Below are 13,247 nucleotides of genomic sequence, written 5' to 3' on the forward strand. Positions count from 1 at the left end.
TATGTACCGATCAATTTCTAATGAATATTTACTCTCTTGTAAATGTAAAAAGGAGCACATTAAGATAAATTCATTGACATTTTGTGGGTATCACTGCTGTTTTTTAATTAATGAATTAATGTATTGTCAAAGTGATGGATAGAGGGGTTACAGTTTCATCTGTAAGGCAGTGGATACATTTCTTATCAAACTTGTTACCTCCTCCCTCATTTTTTTCCTTTCTCCCCTTTCCAGTTCCTGCCCTCCACTCTGAGTTGTACAGTTGGTTTACAGCATATAGTTTTGTAAGTATTGCTGTTGCATTGGTTCACTTTTTACCCTTTGTCTCTCCATTTTGAAGTTCCCCTTCCCTTTCTTAGTTCTGATAAGTGTACCAAAATCAGGGTACCAAAATCAGGGGTAAACCCATGGGGAAGAAACAAAAAAGAGAAAGGCATAATTTCATATGGTACATTGAAAATAACAACAATAAGCCACTTATTTCCTTAACTTAGAGTTCATTTCGCTTAGCATCATCTTATGTGTTCATATGTACTAGGTATTGAGCTACTGTGATCTTCTGCTAGGACTATCCTAGACATGAACTAACTATTACCAATGAGGGAAACCATAGAGCCTATGTTTCTCTGGGTCTGGCTCACTTCACTTTATATGATTTTTTTTCCAAGTCTTTCCATTTCCTAAAAATATGGAACGCTTCACAAATTTGCGTGTCCTCCTTGTGCAGGGGCCATGCTAGTTTTCTCTGCATCGTTCCAATTTTAGTATATGTGCTGCTGAAGCCAGCACTATTTTTGCTTTTTAAAGTTAAAAGTTGCTGTCCACAATGTTTATCCTTTTCTAGACTTGTGGCTTATTTTTGGTAAAGTTTCTGAGATGAAAAAATGGGTAGTCTCAGTTTTTGTAGGTGTAGATGGCCTCTTAAGAATAAATGCTCATTTTCTATTAGAACCAATCAGGTAAACCCTTCCCATGGAGAACTTGAGCTAACCACGTGGGTTAGAATGCCACTGACATATTACAGTGTTCTTCAGTTTCTGTGTGGAAGCAAAAGTTTTTTTTCTTGCACATACAAAATAAAACAGCTAATAGTATGATTTGGGGGGTATAAAATGATTCTCTTGTTATCCTATATAATATAAATGATTGTCACTTTTTAAACATGTACTTTTGTATTCTTCTGACAGGAGCAGCCATTTAAGAATATATCTGAGGGTTACAGATAACCTTTCTGTTGCATTTTCTCAAAGCTAATTTTAGAATATATTACAAGTTGATTCTCTTCTGTCCAAAAGGAGAACAAGAGCATCTGATGAGCACCATTTCACGCACACTAAATAATACTGCTGATACTTTTCTGGAAAGGAAACAGTTCTTTTTAATTGAACCCCATGCCTTCCTTGTAACAAGCAAAGCAAGTAAAGACATGCCGATTTTAGTAGGCCTGAAGGACGGGGGAACTCGGGCATTTTATTATAAGCTAATGTTGAATGCAGCAGGACGGTCTCTTGTGGTGCAAATGGAATTTGAACGCTTTTGAAATACAGATGTTTTCCAAGTTTGCAATAGGAATGTCTGACTCGTCAGTTGCTATGGGGCCCTGCCCACGATTCTCCTAGACGGCATTCAATTATGTCAGCGGTGCCCCTATCCACAAAGAAATTATGCTGCTTCTACATGCAGTAAGATAACAGGGAGGGTTCTTCTGGTCGTGAGAGCTGGAAGCGTCTTCTCAGTGGTTACAGCAGGAATGGCTGGCTGGCTCTAGGCTGTCCCTAGGCTGGGAATGGGAAGGGTGATGGGTTTCTGCTATGTGCTGCTCCTTTGGTCATGAAGGCCTTCCTCAGTTGCCTCCATTAGGGGGAGCTCTGGCAGTGCTTGGGCTCTCCGGGCTCCACCAGGCAAACCCCAGGAGTCAGAGTGCTTAAGAAAGCAAGCCTGGGGAACTCCGCAGGGTCTGTCCTTTCCTCTGGAGATGCCAGGTAGTGTCAGAACCGCCCTGGGCACGAGGCCCCGGGGTGCAGAGCCAGCCCTGCTCAAGGACAGGCTCTCCCTTTGCGTCTTCTTTCCATGCAGTGCATTCACAACTCATTCTGAATTCTCACCAGGTCTTGAGATGGTTCTAAGAGTTCACCTTGCTCATTCGGGAACTTTTTCAGGGTGACATAACTAAAACTTACAAATAGTTTCTTAGACCACAAAGCTGATACACACACACACACACACACACACACACACACACACACACACACACACAAAATCCAGCTTCTATCAAGTGGCAGTGTTTATTATTCAGATATAGTCACAAGTTTTTTTCTTCTGGGCTGCTGGCCTGGTTCAAGTGGTAAAGTGCCTTCTAAGGAAGGGCAAAGCCCCGGTACAACCAAAAATGACCCCCTCTCATTCTTAAAATATCCCAATTCTAATAAGTGATAAAACAAAGGAAAAGCTGGAGGACCTGGTTTGTTTCCACTGCCTTGCCTTTTTGATTCCAATACGGCAGTAATATTGTCTCTTTGTTCACACCAGAAGCTGCACACAGAGAATTTTTTTGTCTTTCAGGTGAGATATTAAAACATTAATTTTTTCTTCCTTTGGAAAGGAGGTAGATCTTCTTGTAAAGCATTTTCTTTGTAAAGAAATAATTTTCTTTCCTATTCATAAACACCTACCCAAATCAGAAATACAGATGATGTGTAATCACAATCCTTTTATCCAATGGTTGTATTCACTGGACTAATTTTCTTCTGGCATTTGCTTCATGCCTTATAAAGGTTTTTAAATGATATTTTAAAAGCCTCTTTTAATCAGATTTTCCATGCCCTTTTTCCTTACTAAATGTTGACTGGTTTAAATAGACAACTGGTGAATCCATACCAAATTCTGTGATTCGGTATTCTAATAGATAAGTCAATTTATGATAATAAGCTATAAAGATTATATATTATTTTCCTCTAGTATTTTTACTTTGATTTTTTATTTGGGTTTTAAAAATAATTTTCATTATAAATACTTGCTATGGAGAAAATTGTAAATATATATATTTACAGTAATTAACTATAAAAGTTTAATGCCAGTATGTTTTTTGTATCTTCTGATATCAAAGTAGAAATATAAATATCATACCAAATGTCCTATCAAAGCATACCTAAAAATAGCTGTATGTGAATCTTACCCTTTTAAAATCCAAAGGATTTTAGCATATTTTTAAACTTATCTGTTTCAAAAGCAAAATGTACTTCAAGAAATTCAAAGAAAATAAAATTTCTTAAGGTTAGAAGTCTATCTATATTAATATTTTCATTTTCCCATCTGAAATATTTCAAAATGTTTTTGATTTCTGTAGAGTCATTGTACCCTACATTCAAACTTCAATGTCAAGAAGCTGAAATACATATTAAAAAATAAATTACATTTCCCTAGGGTAAAATGTTTACTCAGGTATAATTTCAGCAAACAAAATACTTACAAACTGGAAGATCACAGAGGCACAAATCAAACCTCATCTGGGCAGCTGAAGGCCTTTTGCAGTTGCTGTATCTACATTCACAGACTCAACCAACTGTGTATCCAATATCTATAGTGGGAAAATTCTGCATGTATATGGAATATGCACAGGTACTTATTTCTTTTCACTACGTCCTAAGCAAATAGAATGAACCAAGTTTCGTTGTTGTTATTGTTTTCCTGGTCCTAGGGCTTGAACTCAGGTCTGGAAGCTGTCCGTTAGCCTCTTCGTGCTCAAGGCTAGCTCTTTACCATGGGAGCCACACAGCACCACTTCTGGCTTTTTCTGAGTAGTTTATTGGAGATAAGAGTCTCATGGACTTTCCTTTCCCAGGCTGGCTTCAAACCATGATCCTCAGATCTCAGCCTCCTGAGTAGCTAGGATGACAGGTATGAATCACTAGCACCCAGCAATTTTTAATATTTTTATGGAAAAAAGTGTACGTGCAAATGACAGAGGTGGTCTGAAACAACCCAGACACCATGGCTCTAGCTATTGGGGTGTCTATCCACCAAAACCTCCCAACAGGTTCCTCCTCCCTCCCTCCATCCCTCCCTCCCTCTCACACACATATTCGCGTGCTGTGGGTAGGTGTGTGGGGTATTACACACTGAGGTGACACGTGGGAGAGATACACCCTGTTTTTCTGGAAGATAATATAACAATATTAACATAAAAAGTAAATGTGGGGCATTAAGACAAAGTATAATGAAACTAAAACATATGTATTGTATTCTTCTTTAATCACACTCTATTCTTCCAAACTGTCAACGTGCACTTCAGAGAAAACTCTGATATGAACACGGAGTCTCTATCTCCCTATGACTATGTGAATAGGTAGGTATTGCTAGCATTTGGATCAAAGTTGCCTACGGTTTCTCGCACCTCTCATTTCTTTCAGTTGTAATAGATTCGTGTTTGTTCTTTGCAAGGGCCAAGACCATCTTCCAAGGTTCTTCCTGCTCCTTGGAGTGAGCTCTCGCCGAATTTTCCCAGCTGACAATCTCTTCCTATTCGGACCTCAGGGCATCGCCTGCCTCTGTGTGATCTGAAACCCACCCCCCATCAAGCATGCTGTCCCATGATATGGTCAGGACACGACTGTCTCCTCAAGGCCATTGTTGTCCATCTCTTCCATTGGAACGGAAGCTCACAGGAACTCTGTTTTTTGTGGGTATAGTGCAGTGTGCGTGGTTGACACAGGGGAGGGGACAAGAGCCCCCCAGAGCCAACTGTGCCACTGAATCAAGCCTCGTCTGTGTGCGTGGCCGTGGGCAGCGGTGGACCACGTGGTTAGCTCTGTCACTCAGTAGTTTTCTCCCTGACTCAGGTATACAAGACAGCTCTGTGCAGCTGCAGAACAACATTCCCCTGGAGAGTGACAGGAAGGTTCCCATCTCGCCCTCTGTCCCGACAGGTTATTCTTGCCTTACTCTCATTAGGTAAGGTGGCCCTGACTTTCTAGATTGGCGTATGGGCAGAGAGAAGCTGACAGGTGCCCCGGCTGATCTACCTTTCCACGGAAGGGATGTGCAGAAGAAGAAAGCATCGCCTCCACACCGAACCGCCATTCTTGCCATGCATTGCCTTGATCCCTAACCACCGATGACAAACACGAGATGCAACGGGTGGAAAGCGGGATTTCCTCAGGTCGTTTAAAGCAGGTGCCCTATCTTCCAGTCATTTCTAGTCAGCATTGGGAGGGGTGAGGGCCGTAGGAACCGTGGGGTGACAGATGGTGGAAAACGGCACCAGGGAACATGAGCCCCGGTGCCTGTCACCAGTCAGGGCCGGAGCCCTGCCATCTCCACTCTCGAAAGTTCCTTTCCAGCAACTCTCCCTTGCCAAAAATTAAAAAGACAAACCATCGGCTGAAACTAATCTATCCTCATTCAATTAAACTGCAAAGCAATTACCATCCCCCACGTTCCCCCCCCCAAAAAAAATGAGCAATTAGTTCCTTTTGAGACTGTATCCCAGCTTGGAGAGAAAACAGGAAGCTCTGAAAAACGAATGTTCAGGTTTTCTGTTTCCATCCCCCATAACATCCTTTTTGACCCCCACTTTTGCAGGCCAATGAAGGCCCTCATATGAACGGGAAAAGTTTACAAAGTGATATCACACAAACTACACATTTAGGAAAGTTAGGGAAGAAAATGCATGCTAACTTTACAGAAGCACAGTAATGTGCGTATTATAGTCGAGAAAATGGAGTTATAGGTGTCATTTTATATCATTTTCCTATTGCCTACACAGCTTTTTAATAAGAAAGTACGCCTTCTACCTCTGAGAGAAGAGAATTATCTCTTAGTTAGCTATCTACCCTTGTCTTCCATTCCGATACCAGAAGTTTTAAAAATATGAACATGTTGCTGCAGGGGATAAGTGTCTACATTTTCCATCTGCTGTACACTTAGGTATGGCCATATGATTTACTTATTGCCAACTAAATGTAAGAGGAAATAGTCTAGAAACTTGGCTCCATTGTGAGCTAAGCTGAACTGACAAAACAGTTTTCCCCCTCCATCTCCCATCTTCCTTTTCTAGAATCATGGAAGGCATTTTAGAGCATCGAACAAGCTTCAGAATTCAAGTCACACATCACAGCAATGGAAAACACTGTAGGAGACGAGGGTTCTGGATCACAGTGCAGAACCTTCTGCGCTGACTTGCCATCTACTCAACAAAACACCATGTATTGTCCTCTCCATTAACTCTGACTCCAGGACACCATTCTCTGGTTTTGGAGTATACCTGGTTTTTCTCGTCTACCCTAATGACTAATACATTGAAGAACTGATCTACTATCACATCTTACATTGCTAGGAAAGGCTATGGTTCCCTCCCTCCCTCTCTCTACTTCCCCTGTCTTTCTCATTTTCTATCTATTCCTCTCTCTCCTCCACCATATTTCTCTTTCTTCTGAATCTCCTTTTTTCTCTCTCCCTCTCTTTCACCCTCTCTCTCTTCCTGAGAAAAGCCAGCTGCCATTCCTTTGCTTACTGTGCCGAGAAGGCCAGCTGCTGTCCTATGAGTCTCCTATGAGAGAGGCCAATACTGTATGGCTAGCATCTGAGCCTTTTAGTTCAGCAGCAAACAAAATAATCCAACTTGAGAGTTACCTGGCTGCGTTGAACGTGGCTACTTAAGTCTTGATGAGTCCACAGCTCTGGCTGCCAGCTTATTTTCAATCTCAACAGAGACATGGAGGTGCAGAGACTCACCTACCTAGATGTGACTGAGATCCCTGAGGGTCCTCAGGGTGATAACTGTGTCACACTTTCTAAACTTATTGGGCGTTGTTCCTTACTTTAGGGGGTAGACAGAATTTTCTGTGTTTGTTTTCTTCCAAACATATTTTTATGATGCACATTTCTCTTTCAAGTTTTGGCCGGCTGCATTCTAAATGAACAAAATCAAACAAGCCAAGACCTTGGTTTCCAAGGTCAAATTCTCCCCAAGACATTTTTTTCTTCATGCTTTTGTTCTTATTTTGGTTCTCTGCTTGTGATTCAACACTGTGATTTTTTTAAGGGGGGGGGTGACACTGAGGTTTAAACTCAGCCTTGTGATTGCTAGGCAAGTGCTCTACCATTGAGCCATATCTCCAACTCTTTTATATTCTATTTTTATGTTAATGGCACCAATGAACAAAGCAAAGGTAATGATAGAGATAGATAACTCTGAGTTATTATATTGAAATATATCTCCAGTGGATTATTTCAAAGCAATAGGGGAAACAAAAGCAACAATACTCAAGTGTCCTATACCCCATGAAACCAAGACCGTGTTACTATGGTGCCTATGATTTACGACTGAATTGTAATTAAAGTCGGGATTCTATTCTCATTTCACATATTCTGAAGCTATTTCAGATGGTTCCATTCAGAGCTACCTAGAAAATGTTCTAACTCATTCTTTCAACCTGCAACCCCAAAGATACACAATGTCTTCCTCAACCTAACCCAACACCTTATTCCCCTTCTATCCATCCTCCAACCATCTAGATTTCCTAAGAACAGAAATGTCCTTAAAAAGGAGTGAGACTTTCTGCTATGTTTTTTTTTTCGGGGGGGGGGGGAGAAATAATCATCTAAGATGGTAATCCTCTTCAGATACAGCTGGATGGCAATGTTTTTAAAGCTCTAGCCATAGTTGAACTATATATCACACTTATTTTCCTGAGTACAATATAGTGTAGCATAAATAGATAGTAAAACCTAACTTGACTCTTACATTGAAAGGTGATACAAATTCATCTCGTCTCCTTTCTCCATTAATCTGCTGCCTCCCTATCACAAGTGGTTACAAGGAGGCCTTCAAAATCTCCAGTCTATGGAAGGAATGGTAAGTGAGACTCACAAGATTCTGGCTAAGTACATGCAGCCTGGAATAGAAGTCTGGAGGAGGGAAATTCCACAAAAGATCACAGATGTATTATTTGCAGATTAGCTGGCATATGGCATGTTTAATTGCAGCCCTGAAACAACTGCAAGACTAAAATTGATGGTTCGTTTAGAAAGTTTCGAGCTATAGAGACCTGAAAACATCATTTGAAAATGTCAGTGCTGTGGTTGACTCAATCCAAAGCACCTAAAGGCATTTTGCATAGTCTAGAAAGTAAATTGCACTTCAGTCAATGGATGAAAAAAGTGTGGTACATATACACAATGGAATTTTATACACATATACACAATGGAATGACATTGCCCCATTTGTAAGGAAATGGAAGGACTTGGAAAAAATCATATTAAGTGAAATGAGCCAGACCCAAAGAAACATAGGCTGCATGGTTTCCCTTGTTTGTAATAATTAGTATATGTCTAGGATAGTCCTAGCAGAGGCTCATAACAGCTCAATAGCTATGTACATATGCACATAAAAGGATGCTAACTGAAGTGAACTCCAAGAAATGAAAACGAGGGATTTTTCTGTTTTTTTTTTTTTTAATGTATGGTGTGAAGCTGAGGAATCGAACCCCGGGCTTCATGCATACGGGACGAGCACTTTACCAGTAGGCCATATTCCCAGCCCCACCCAATGTCTTGTATATACATTTATGTGATTTAGGGAAAGGAAAGGGAATAACAGAATGGTAAGGCAAAGGACAAAGGGCAAACCAGTACAACAGCCATACTCACAAGCCACTATTATTGGAAATGACCTTTACAATTTGGGGTGGGGGAGGGAAAGTGGGAGAAAGCAAGGGAGAAGGTAACAAGTTTGACAAGAAACGTACTCACTACCTTACGTATGTAACTATAACCCCTCTGTACTTCACCTTGACATGAATACTTATTCTTTCTTAAGGGATATTATTCATATAGTCATTATTTTGTGACTCAAAAAATAAAAAAATTAAAGCACAGTTCACCTAAAAATTTAAAAATAAATTACAAATCCCAAAATAATTTAGAGTTGGGAGAAAAAATTAAGCTTCAAGGTGTATTTTGACTTTCCATTCTATGGTTGGGTCACAATCTCATTCTCTTTCTTCATCTCTAGAAAGACCAGGTTATTTCATCATTTAAACCACAAATCCATTCAAAACAAAAATGCAATTACAACCTTATGCTTTTGTAATACTTAAAAATGGGCCAAATTTCTCATTGATGAAGAGAATTCTCCTAATTCAACAGACTACTATTCAGCAGGGAAAATGATGATAGTTACATGAAAAATAACCCATGTATCAAGAGAAAGGTTGAAGATGAACAGTCACTATGACGGTCTTCATGCTTATTTCAAATGAGATAGGAAACACGGTAATACAAACTCGTATAGCTAAGGAACTGTCCATCATAGGGGAGGTCAGGACTTTCAGACCCCAATATAAAGAGCACTGAATCCTCTTGAAGAGGTTTATTTATCAAATTGCATGCCATCCTCCCAAAGGGAGCATGCGTAACTTCTTCCATATTCTTTGCCTCAGTTCACCAACTCCTATAAAGTCAGTGTCACCTAAGACCAACTTCCAATCTGTTTCCACAGCCAAATAAAATTGATGGCTACATTGTCAATGGTAAAAGTTTATTCACTACACAACATTTTAGAGTAACTGGAATTCTGATTCTCCACTACGTAGGGATGGCGCATGCATGGCTTCTCAAATCTATTTGATGACCCCCCGCCCCCGCCCCATGATCTATCTCCTGAGAGTAATGGACAAGGACATTGAGATATACTTCAAGTGATTCTATTCTGTCTTGCACTATTTGCTACAAGGACGCAGTAATTAGAGAATATAGGATTTATAAGTAGAATCTTAGGATCTATGATGAGGTGACAGAGCAGATAAGAGCAGCTGCTATGGTTTTAGATAAATGCCAGCTGTTTAATCCTGGACTCCACAGGCTCCAGAATTTGGAGCCAATGTACTCATGTGTATTATAAATTATTCAGTCTGAATATTCTCTTGTAGTTACACAAAATAAACTAGGAAACTCAATGTAGAACATTGAGAATGTATACAAACTCTAGAATACTAGAGAAATTATTTTAGAAGTATTCTTTTTCCTTTGATCTTTTCAGATGCATTTCTTATCATCAATGCTTCTTTGTGTCTTCTTTTCCCCCAACATAGACCCTAAAAAAATCTTGTATCTAGAGTTTAAAAATATACAGTATCCTTTGGATAATTTCACCTTCTCTTTAATGAGGCTAAAGAAGTGTCACTTTAAATATAGAAGGGTGTCTCATCCAAGTATCACTCAGACATCATGTGGGCCACATTCTACTTCCTGGTTTTAGATTCCAAGGCCCCCAGAAAGGATAAGACCAAGAGGTGAGAAAAGTCAGGTGAATGTTCTGAATGGAAAGTAATTAAAAATAATTTAGCACTCCATATGGAACTAAATTTCCTTTAAGTGTGAAACTGGGAGAAAAATAACCTATCGTGTTTGTTGTTGCCTTATGCAGTTTTAGAATTTTCAGTGTTAACTCACAAATAACCAGCTTCCTCCATGACTTTATCAAGGCTGCATATAGAGAGGGTTGGTACTTTTGTTTCTATACGATGACGAGAAATGTGTAAGACAGAGGACATTAGAGAACAGACTGAAAATGACAGGGAAAGCCAACAAAATGAAAGCACAGAACTAGATGAACACAGCCTATTACAAATCTACCATTACTTGGTTTTAATCTGATCACAAGTTTTCAATCACAGGTTCCTTCCAGAAAGTTCGAGAAAGTAAAGCAGCACAAAGCATACCAAGGTTACACCTCAGGAATAGTGTACCATCGTTAGGAAATTCTAGATCTTTGGGTCCATGTGGTACCAAGCAGAGGCTAGCGGCAGTCCACTCCGGTGCCTACTGGCCTGGTCACTGGTAGAGATGATCAGAGAGCTAGTAGAGTCCTCTTACTCTGCAAAAATGGTAGGTAGAATCTTCTGGCAGTATACAAAACTGCATACAAAACTTCTGGCAGTATACAAAATAACATGGCAAGCAGATGTTGGATGGATTAAACAAATAAAATACTTATGCAAAATAAGTAATGAAATTCTTGATGTGATCATTTCTGGTCTGCTGCTTGCATCGAATTTATGACTTTTACAGAACTTAAAAACTGAAATATAACATTTCACCTCAACTACATATCCACCATCAATAGAAAAAGGGTCAGCTTTCTGATAAACCTTAGCTGACACAGATATTTGCATCTCTTAGAGCTTCCACATGGATTGTTTAAAATGAATATGCACCAGAAAATCAGGTGTAAGATAAAAATTTTCTGAGAGAATGATAAATTTTTTATCCCTTACTTTGTGCCAAGATCAACTGAACTGGAGGCAAATCTATTGTTAAAAACTTCTGTTGTGGTGAACAGCACACCGCAACAAAAATATTGGACAATAAATGGCAATTTTTTTATGTGTTTCTGAAGCCTTTGAAACTGTTTTTTGACTAACCTATTATCTCCACTATTTGGTATAGGAATCTATAACTCAAGTAGGGTCAGTAAACTGAGCTGCGTGGAAAAGTAAAAAAGCAACAAGTTCAAGCTTCCACTTTTGAGTATGTCTGACTCTAGCACCCCAAGTTTTCAAGTTACATGAGGACCTCCCTACATGGAAAGCGGGTTGGTTCCATTGCATTTCTATTTCCATCTCACCTATCTTAACACCAAGGAAAAATAAAAATGAATGTTGCTGTGAGGTCTGGGACAAGCCCCTCCCCCTCCCCTGGTGGGATTTCTCCATTCTTTAATAGGAAGACCAGAGATGTTATCTTTAAGTTCACATTCTAATTAAACACTTCAATACTCTACCACCATTTTCCCTGTGTAAGAATGCCATGTTAGAACTAATCTAATATATAGTTCCTCCATAAAATGGAATCACCATATCAGTGGGTAAGTACAAGAACAAATAGCTCACATTCAAAAGAAATCATTCCACTTGTTAAATACTACAGACTCAGTTCATCCATTTTAAACATCACATCAGGTCCCATAGGAAATCATGTTTATCTAGCCATATGTCTATTAAGGGGGATTTATATTGTTTCCAGTTCTTTTTGTATTTTGCTCTTTTTTGCTTGTACAAGCAGCACTGTCATGCATATGACATATCTGACATGGTAGACAGGTAGATTGTATGTAAGTAACACACACATACATATATAAAGCATATCTGCATATATGTGTGTATGTGCAGATAAGACACACACAGGCATCCTTTAACCTGGATATATTGCTGGGATACCTAGTGTGGTAGTTGGGTCAAAGGAAATTAACATGTTTGTGGATGATGTAATTACCACCCAAAGCATAGTGTCAGCCTAACGTTCGGCTGCAAATAAAGAGAATGGTCCTGTGGAACACTGAAGCAAAGAGAAACCATCTTGCATAACTGGCAGTTGCCCGGTGAAGAGCTCTTCAGCCTCACTTCCCTGTGGACTTCCTGCTCTCCTAGGACTCCCCAAGGCGGCTGCAAGCTGACCCCGGCTGCTCTTCCATGGAGCCATCTGAGAGGGGAAACTGTCCCAAGATAAAGCCAGGCTGCTTGAGAGCACAAATCCTCTGCCAGATTTCCGTGCATATTTCTCCTGCTTCATCCAACTGGAGCGTGTCAGAAACCAATGCTTAAACTAACAACTGGGAAAGGGAACGAGTCACCAAGGTCCAACCCTTCACATGGTGCTGGGGCCTGCAAATTCGAGAGTTTTGAGAGACGCCCAGATCAGTTACTTAAAACAAACCCAAAACAAGGAGTTCAAATGGAGTTCCACTAACCTTTCAGTATCTGGGTTGAAAGTCAGGATGTAATACTATACTCTTGATTGTCATCAGTACTGTACTAAAATATCTGAAATATTTTGCTAATAGTTATCTTTCTACTGTATACTTATAGAATTTCTAGCAAATGCACACACTACTAAAGTATAATTATCACATTAAAAACCTCTGCTTGATCTTAGCACTTCAACTTATATAAGCACTGATTAAGTTTGACCTCCATCTGTTTCAAATTGAACAGAGGGAGGCTTGGGGCCTGAAACTTTTTTCAAAATCTAGCATTCATGACAAAGTACAGAGGAGGGAGAGGAAGGGATGCGTAGCATAGCATGTCTGGTGTATGAGCTCAGCTAAGTTCCTTCAATGGCATCAATATGGGACATGCTGGGGCATGTTACATCAGAAAGAGGCAATTAGCTGGCCCCGATTCCCAGCCTTGGGACCACGTGTGGCCAAGATGGCGCCTGGTGGTGAACCCCGAGGCTGTCCTGTGGGC

At 40.0% G+C, this 13,247-nt stretch overlaps 1 non-coding gene across 1 annotated transcript; it reads right to left on the bottom strand.

Moving 5' to 3' along the window:
- Positions 1–682: 682 nt before the first annotated feature.
- Positions 683–789, bottom strand: LOC125342246. Its single transcript, XR_007209184.1, has one exon. It is a non-coding gene; the product is annotated as a U6 spliceosomal RNA (small nuclear RNA).
- Positions 790–13,247: the final 12,458 nt, after the last annotated feature.

Source organism: Perognathus longimembris, chromosome 25, assembly GCF_023159225.1.
Source record: "Perognathus longimembris pacificus isolate PPM17 chromosome 25, ASM2315922v1, whole genome shotgun sequence".
In the NCBI taxonomy this organism is placed as follows: domain Eukaryota; kingdom Metazoa; phylum Chordata; class Mammalia; order Rodentia; family Heteromyidae; genus Perognathus; species Perognathus longimembris.